General features: G+C 41.3%; 1 pseudogene; it reads left to right on the top strand.

Moving 5' to 3' along the window:
* The first annotated feature begins 308 nt into the window (after positions 1-308).
* Positions 309-7,050, top strand: LOC148115049 (uncharacterized; annotated as a pseudogene).
* The last annotated feature ends 319 nt before the right edge of the window (positions 7,051-7,369 follow it).

The raw sequence follows: 7,369 nt of genomic DNA, 5'->3' as shown, positions 1-7,369 counted from the left end.
ATGGTGACTGTGGGTGGCCCTCCCGAGCTCCGTTTTCTCTGGCAGAGGATTGCAGGAGGCTATTGCAGGCAAAAACGTCACACTGCCATTTTCGCTGGCAGAGCGCTTAGGCTACCACAGCTGCCCCCAACAAGAATATGTTGAGCTGGCCATGCCGACCCTGGTCACACCTACCCCGAGGTCCCCCAAGGTCAAACACAACCCTGATGCAGCCCTCAATGAAATTGAGTTTGACAGCCCTGCACTAAAGATTCTTAGCAAGCTGGTTTTGTGTCTTTTATCTCTGTATGATAGTGGTTTATGCAGCTATGAATTGCCCTCAGCCTTTTCTCAACAGGTGCCTTCAGGTAAGGAATAATAAATGGGCTACAAATGCCCACAACAGGGGTGGGTTCTACTTACCTTTACTACCGATTTGCATCGCGCCCGCGCCCGCTCTTCTGCACATGCACAGATTACCTATGATGATGTCCGGGTCAGTGGGTGGAGCCTGCCGCCGGTTTTACTACCGGTTCTTGTGAACTGATCCGAACCGGGGGCAATCCGGCGTGATTTGCATTGGTTGCCGGTTGCCCTCCAGGTGAGATTCAAGGTGCTGGTGATTACCTATAAAGCCCTTCATGGCTTAGGCCCAGGATATCTGTTGGACCATCTGCAACCAGCAACAGCTCCCCATCGCCCAGTGGGTTCTCACAGGGAGGGCCTACTCAGGGTGCCGGCGGCTAGACAATGTTGGCTGGCGACCCCCAGAAGTAGAGCTTTCTCTGTGGTGGGCTCCCACCCTTTGGAATCAACTCCCTCTGGGGCTCCGGTTGGCCCCTGACCTTCGCACCTTCCACCGCGAATTAAAAACATGGCTGTTCAAATTGCCTAGCCTGGACTGATGGGGTTTGGATTATTTTAATGTGTTTAATATGTGTTTAATATATATTTTAACATGTTTTATCTGGTTTGATTTTAATTGTTGTGAGCCGCCCTGAGTCCTATGGAGATAGGGCGGCATACAAATCAAATAAATAATAATAATTAATAAATAAATAAATAATAATAATAACCCACCACTGGCCCACGATTTCAACCTGATTTTGGTGAGGATGGAGACAGTTTTGCAAGCCATTCATAGTTTCTGTTCATCTATTCCTTTTTCCACTTCCTATCTCCCCTCCCAATATTTAGGATGATTCCTCCCAACCCTATAATAGCTGGGAAGAAAAAAAATATTTACCCAGATTTATTAGAACAGGCCAGGATAAACAGCTTGAAATTGTTAACTTCACTGTTAGAATACTGCAATTGACATTTAAATAGGAGTCATTCTATGGCCTCAGTAATGGCCTCAGTACCTTTCCAAATTTCGCAGACACCCTTTTCATTTTCTCAATTTGGACCTGGAAGTGTTGCATGAAATATGTACATTAACCTTGGCTTCCCCAGCCTGGGAATCCAAGGGGATCTTCTGTCTCTGATTAGGCAGAAGTACATCTGGAAGTTCAGTTTACACTATGCAACCTACCCTCAGCTGTAATATCTTACTCTCTCATCTGGACCGTATAGTGTTAGTGTCAACAACAGCAATAAACAATACAAATGCAGTGAACATAAACATTTCAGAAACCCTAAGTACAACCATCATTCAGAGCTTTGCCCAAAAAATGACTAACATTTTCAGCATTCTAGCCCCCCAGATTACTACATAAAGGCCTCCAGAAAAATATAATAATAGAGACAATGTCCAAAAAAGTGAATAATGAAAAGAACACTGTGAAGAATAATTACATGGAATGCAAAGCAGCAAGCCTCTTCAAAAATTGATTAAACATGGAGAGGAGCATTTGGACAATGACTTTCCTGGATAGCACCAAAGCTCCTCCAGTTTTCTTAATGGGGAGCGGGAATTGCTGTGGCCATCCAAAGCACGTCTTATTTATCAGCACTGATATTGTTCTATTTACCTTAGACTTAAAATTCTTGCTAGTTGGCAGCAGAAGGTAAAGCAGCTAAAAGAAATGCACTCCAAATCTTCTATTTCTGTGTCAGCATTTCTCAAATTTAGCCACTTTAACATGTGTGGATTTCAACTTCCAGGATTCCCCATACAGCATGCTGGGTGGAGAAATCTGACAGATGCTGGCTGGTGAATTCTGGGTGTTGAAGTCCACATATCAACCTGCAAAACGACTTCAGCTGAAGCCATAATTCTTCGTTTCTCAGTTGCCATTCAAGGGGAAGTGGGAGAGCATGGGCGGGGGGGACTCAGGAATGTGGTGCCTCAGCCAGCTAGCTATAACATCTATCAGCCTGCGTGAGAATCAAGGTCATGTCAACGGACACCTGCTGAAGTTGAGAGGGAAGCTACATCTGGTCCATGCGACCTGAGAGACAAAGCGGGATGGGGTGCAGTGGTGAAATCCAAAAATTTTCCCTACTGGTTCTGTGGGCGTGGCTTGGTGGGAGTCATGTGACTGGGTGGGTATGGTCCAGGGGTGGGTTCTACTTACCTTTACTACCAGTTAGCAACGTGAACCAGCCCGAACTGATAGCATTTCACCCCTGTGGGGAGGTCTCATTCTTTCAACTATCCCTAAGCATGGGAATAATTTAGAGCTAGTTTCACCTTTCTAAGTGCCAATATGATGTACTCAATAAAGGATCTCTTGAACCCAAACAAAGCGTGAGAGACCTGACTTCCCTGAGTTCGTTACTCGGAACAATGACCAAAGTGACTAAGTATGAAAAACACTTGTCTTTGCAGAGAAGGAATAGATATGGCATTTTCCAACAGTCTCCACTGAGAAAACAATGCTATTAATATTAATTTCCACCAAGGAGAGACAAGAATTGTTCTATATTATGTTCCTCTGGATAATACACCAATAAGCCAACCCTTCTGGAAGTGAAGTTAATGTCCCTCCCTACTTGCCATACTGCTAGAATCAGAACCTGAATTTTTTTAAAAAAGGGATTTATTTTAATTTTTATCAGGTTTTGAGAAAGTTTGAAATTAAAAATTAAAGTCAAAATTGCAGATTTTGACTTTACCCTTTTTCCTGCTTCTTCCTCCTTGTATAAAAAAGGTGATTTTTTTTAAAAAAAATTGATTTATATGCCGCCCTTCTCCGGAGACTCAGGGCGGAATCATTTGATGATTTCCTTGCTATGCCAATGACAAAAAAAAATCAGTTATTAAGAAGGTTTTCCTTTGCTAATTCAGGGCAGTGTGTATTGCCTTAAATTTGTTTATCTTGAGTTGCGTTCAGAATTAAATGGAAAACCAGTGCAGCAGATCAAAAGTTTAGTGTTATAAGGTCTGTAAAATGCATGCCAGAGAATAATCTCGCAATCATCTTTTGTATGAGTTGTAGTTATTAAACAATTTTCAAGGGAAACCCCCAAGAAGAACATGTTGAAATCATCAAAGTGAGATATGATTCAGGAATGGATCAGTATGGATAGATCATCCTTCTACAGGAAGAGATACATCCAGGCAATGCTTCAGGATTTTCGTTGCCATTTTGGCATCACTTGAAAAGAGCAATGTATCATCAGGATAAAAATAATGCTCAACCTGAGAATTCCAAACAATCTCCTTTAACAGCTTCCTGTAGATTTTTAAAAGCATGGAAGAAACAAAATTGGCTGAAGGGCTAAGCGTTAAAGTCTGTAGCAACTTTTTCTGGGAACATTCCATTTTAACAGATTTAACAGATTAACAGAGTTGGAAGGGACCTTGTAAGACATCTAGTCCAACCCACCCCCTGCTCAAGCAGAAGACCCTGTACCATTTCTGACAAATGGCAGTCCAGTCTCTTCTTGAAATGTGAATCTTGAATCTTCTTCAAGTGATGAAGCTCCCAGAACTTCCGAAGGCAACTTCTGTTCCATTGGTTAATTGTTCTCACTCTCAGGAAATTCCTCCTCATTTCTAGGTTGAATCTCTCCTTGGTCAGTTTCCATCCATTATTCCTTGTCAGGCCTTCAGGTGCTTTGGAAAACAGCTTGACCCCCCTCCTCTCTGTGGCAGCCCCTCAAATATTGGAAGACTGCTATCATGTCTCCCCTAGTTCTTCTCTTCACTAGACTAGCTATGCCCAGTTCATGTAACCGTTCTTCATATGTTTTAGTCTCCAGTCCCCTAATCACCCTGGTTGCTCTCCTCTGTACTTTTTCTAGAGTCTCAACATCTTTTTTTTATAGTGTGGTGACCAAATCTGGATAATTGGTAGTGTCTCCAAATATCATTTCAGCCAAACATGTCAGGGTGAGTACCAGAACTCAAGTAATTCATAAGTATGTGCAAAGTAAAAGTACACTGATGAACAGAATATTTCTCCGCAGTGTGCTAAAGCAGTTGGGAATCTAAAAGTGTAGAGAATACAGAAAAAGTCTTTGAAACTGCAGCTCCGGGCCTTTTCTAGTAGATGTCTGCTTTAGCATTTTGAGGAAGGGTACTTTGCTTCACCTATGTCACTCTGCCTACCCCACTGAGGAGATTGCCCTGTTTCTTAAGAATGTGGCCTTCCTCAACAGTCACGTTTAACCTAAATAAGTGGATTTGTTTCTTTTATGTTTGAAAAAAATAACAGGAAATCAAAGTCTTGGAAGCAACCAGTCTAAAAGTTTGAGTTGTCTACAGCAGGGGCCCCCATTCCCCGGGCCATGGCCCACTATTGGGCCATGAGCTGTTTAAAACCAGGCTGCCTGAAGTGGCGGGAGCACAGACACATGTGCATCAGTGGTGGGATTCTACCTGGTTCGCTGTGTTTGTGAATCATGTGGCTGTTAAACGAATCATGAATCATGTAGTCATTAAGCAAATCTGGCTTCCTCTATTGACTTTGCTTGTTGAAAGCCATCTGGGAATGTCACAAATTACAATCCCAATTCTTATGTGACACCATAACATTCAAACTGGCAAACTTTATTCTAGAACAGTGTTTCTCCAGTTTAGAAATTTTCAGGTGGCTGGGAAATTGTCTTGGAATTATTATTATTATGGATCATCGCACAGTCAGCCAGATGTTCAGAATGGGCTTGGTATTTTTGTCTACCAATTGAGTCCTTACCAAGGACCTGGGATAGGCAGATCTCGAAGTTTGATGGCGTTACAGATATCATCACAGGATGGAAGCTGCACCACCTTCTGCAATTGACTGATGGCAAATTTGTCAATACCAATGATGTTCAAGTTGTATTATTATTATTATACTTTATTCATTAAATATGAAACTCAGTCAACTGAACATTCAAAAATGCATCACAAATACCATTGATTGGTGCTAATGGTTGATACGGGTTGCTGCCGGCATCCTAGGTATCCCGTATCAACCATTAGCACCAATCAATGGTATTTGTGATGCATTTTTGAATGTTCAATTGACTGAGTTTCATGTTTAATGAATAAAGTATAATAATAATAATAATAATAATAATAATAATAATAATAATAATAATAATAATATAACATCAACAAATTGCAACTTCCTGCAATAACACCAGCGGAACTGCAAAAATTGTGCTACTTGGAACATCGTACATCTTAAGAAGGTACTTGGTTGATACCTAGGACGCGGGCAGCAACCCATATCAACCATTAGCACCAGTCAATTTTTGAATGCTCAGTTGACTGAATTTCATGTTTAATGAATAAAGTAAATTGTGCCAGAAGTTTGGATTTGAGTACAGCAAAAACCACTGGGAACATCAGGTTGAGAAAGTTTTAGAGAATGAGAAACTCAAGATCTTGTGGGACTTTAGGATTCAGACTGACAGGCACTTGGTCCACAACACACCTGACATAACAATAGTTGAAAAGAAAAAAGTATGGTTCATTGACATTGCAATACCTGGTGATGCACGAATTGAAGATAAGCAGCAAGAAAAAATCACAAAGTACCGGGACTTACAAATTGAAGTTGAGCGACTGTGGAAAAAGAAATTGTGTGTTGTCCCGATTGTAATTGGAGCCCTTGGAGCAATACCCAAAGGGCTACCCCGCTATTTAGAAATTCTAAATTTGCCGGACTTGAACATTTTGACTCTACAAAAAACCACCTTACTCGGAACAGCTTACATCCTCCGACAATACCTTAACAGTTCCTAGGTCCTTGGTTAGGACTCGAGCTGCTGAGCTATTAACCAGCCTCAAAGGCTGTGAATCTCACTAAAGATTAAATTATTACTATTATTATTATTATTATTATTATTATTATTATTATTATTATTATTATTATTGGTACATCCTTTTTCGGTAGTCTTGTTTTTCTGGTTCTGCTTTGTAATAGCATTTCATTACATTGTGGTTCTCTGATATGGTGTATTTATGCCACTTCTGAGGTTGTTCATCTTCCAGTCGCTCTGCAGGCCCATGCCCTGGTTGCTCAGCTATGGGACCCGCGGCCTGTAGCCCACTTGTCAACGGATGGATGTCCAGGGTCCCAGAACCTGGACATCACCAGAATAGAAAAATCAGCTGATGACCCCAAATGCAGACTCTGCAAAGAAGCGGATGAAACCATCAACCACATACTGAGCGGTTGCAAGACAATAGCTCAGACTGACTACAAACAATGCCATAACCCAGTCGCTCAGATGGTCCACTGGAACTTGTGTCACAACTACCATCTGCCTGTAGCAAAGAACTGGTGGGATCATAAGCCTGAAAAAGTGGTCGAAAATGAGCATGCAAAACTACTGTGGGACTTCCAAATACAGACTGATAAAGTTCTGGAACACAATACCCCGGATATCACAATTGTGGAGAAGAAAAAAGTGTGGATCGTCGACATTGCCATACCTGGTGACAGCAGAATCAACGAGAAACAACTTGAAAAAGTCACCAGATACCAGGACTTGAGAATCGAACTGCAGAGACTCTGACATAAACCAGTGCAGGTGGTTCCAGTGGTACTCGGCACATTGGGGGCTGTGCCTAAAGACCTAGGCAAGCACTTAAAAACAATTGGCACTGACAAGATCACCATTGGTCAGCTGCAGAAGGCCACCTTACTGGGATCTGCTTGCATAATCTGTCGATACATCATGCAGTCCTAAACGCTTGGGAAGTGTTCGAGTAGTGATTTGGGATACGAAATCCAGCATAGTCATCTTGTTTGCTGTGTATACTGTCATTATTATTGTTGTTGTTGTTATTGTTATTGTTATTATTGAACACCATTGGCATTGACAAACTTGCCATCAGTCAATTGTAGAAGGTGGTATATTATTATTATTATTATTATTATTATTATTATTATTATTATTATTATTATTATTATTATTATTATTATTATTATTTATTGGTTAATCTTTAGTGAGATTCACAGCCTTTGAGGCTGGTTAATAGCTCAGCAGCTCGAGTCCTAACCAAGGA

This window comes from Pantherophis guttatus, chromosome 2 (assembly GCF_059756535.1).
Source record: "Pantherophis guttatus breed Tessera chromosome 2, ASM5975653v1, whole genome shotgun sequence".
In the NCBI taxonomy this organism is placed as follows: Eukaryota; Metazoa; Chordata; class Lepidosauria; order Squamata; family Colubridae; genus Pantherophis; species Pantherophis guttatus.
The sequence above is the reverse complement of the archived record's forward strand: the minus strand, read 5'-3'. Positions and strand labels throughout refer to the sequence as shown.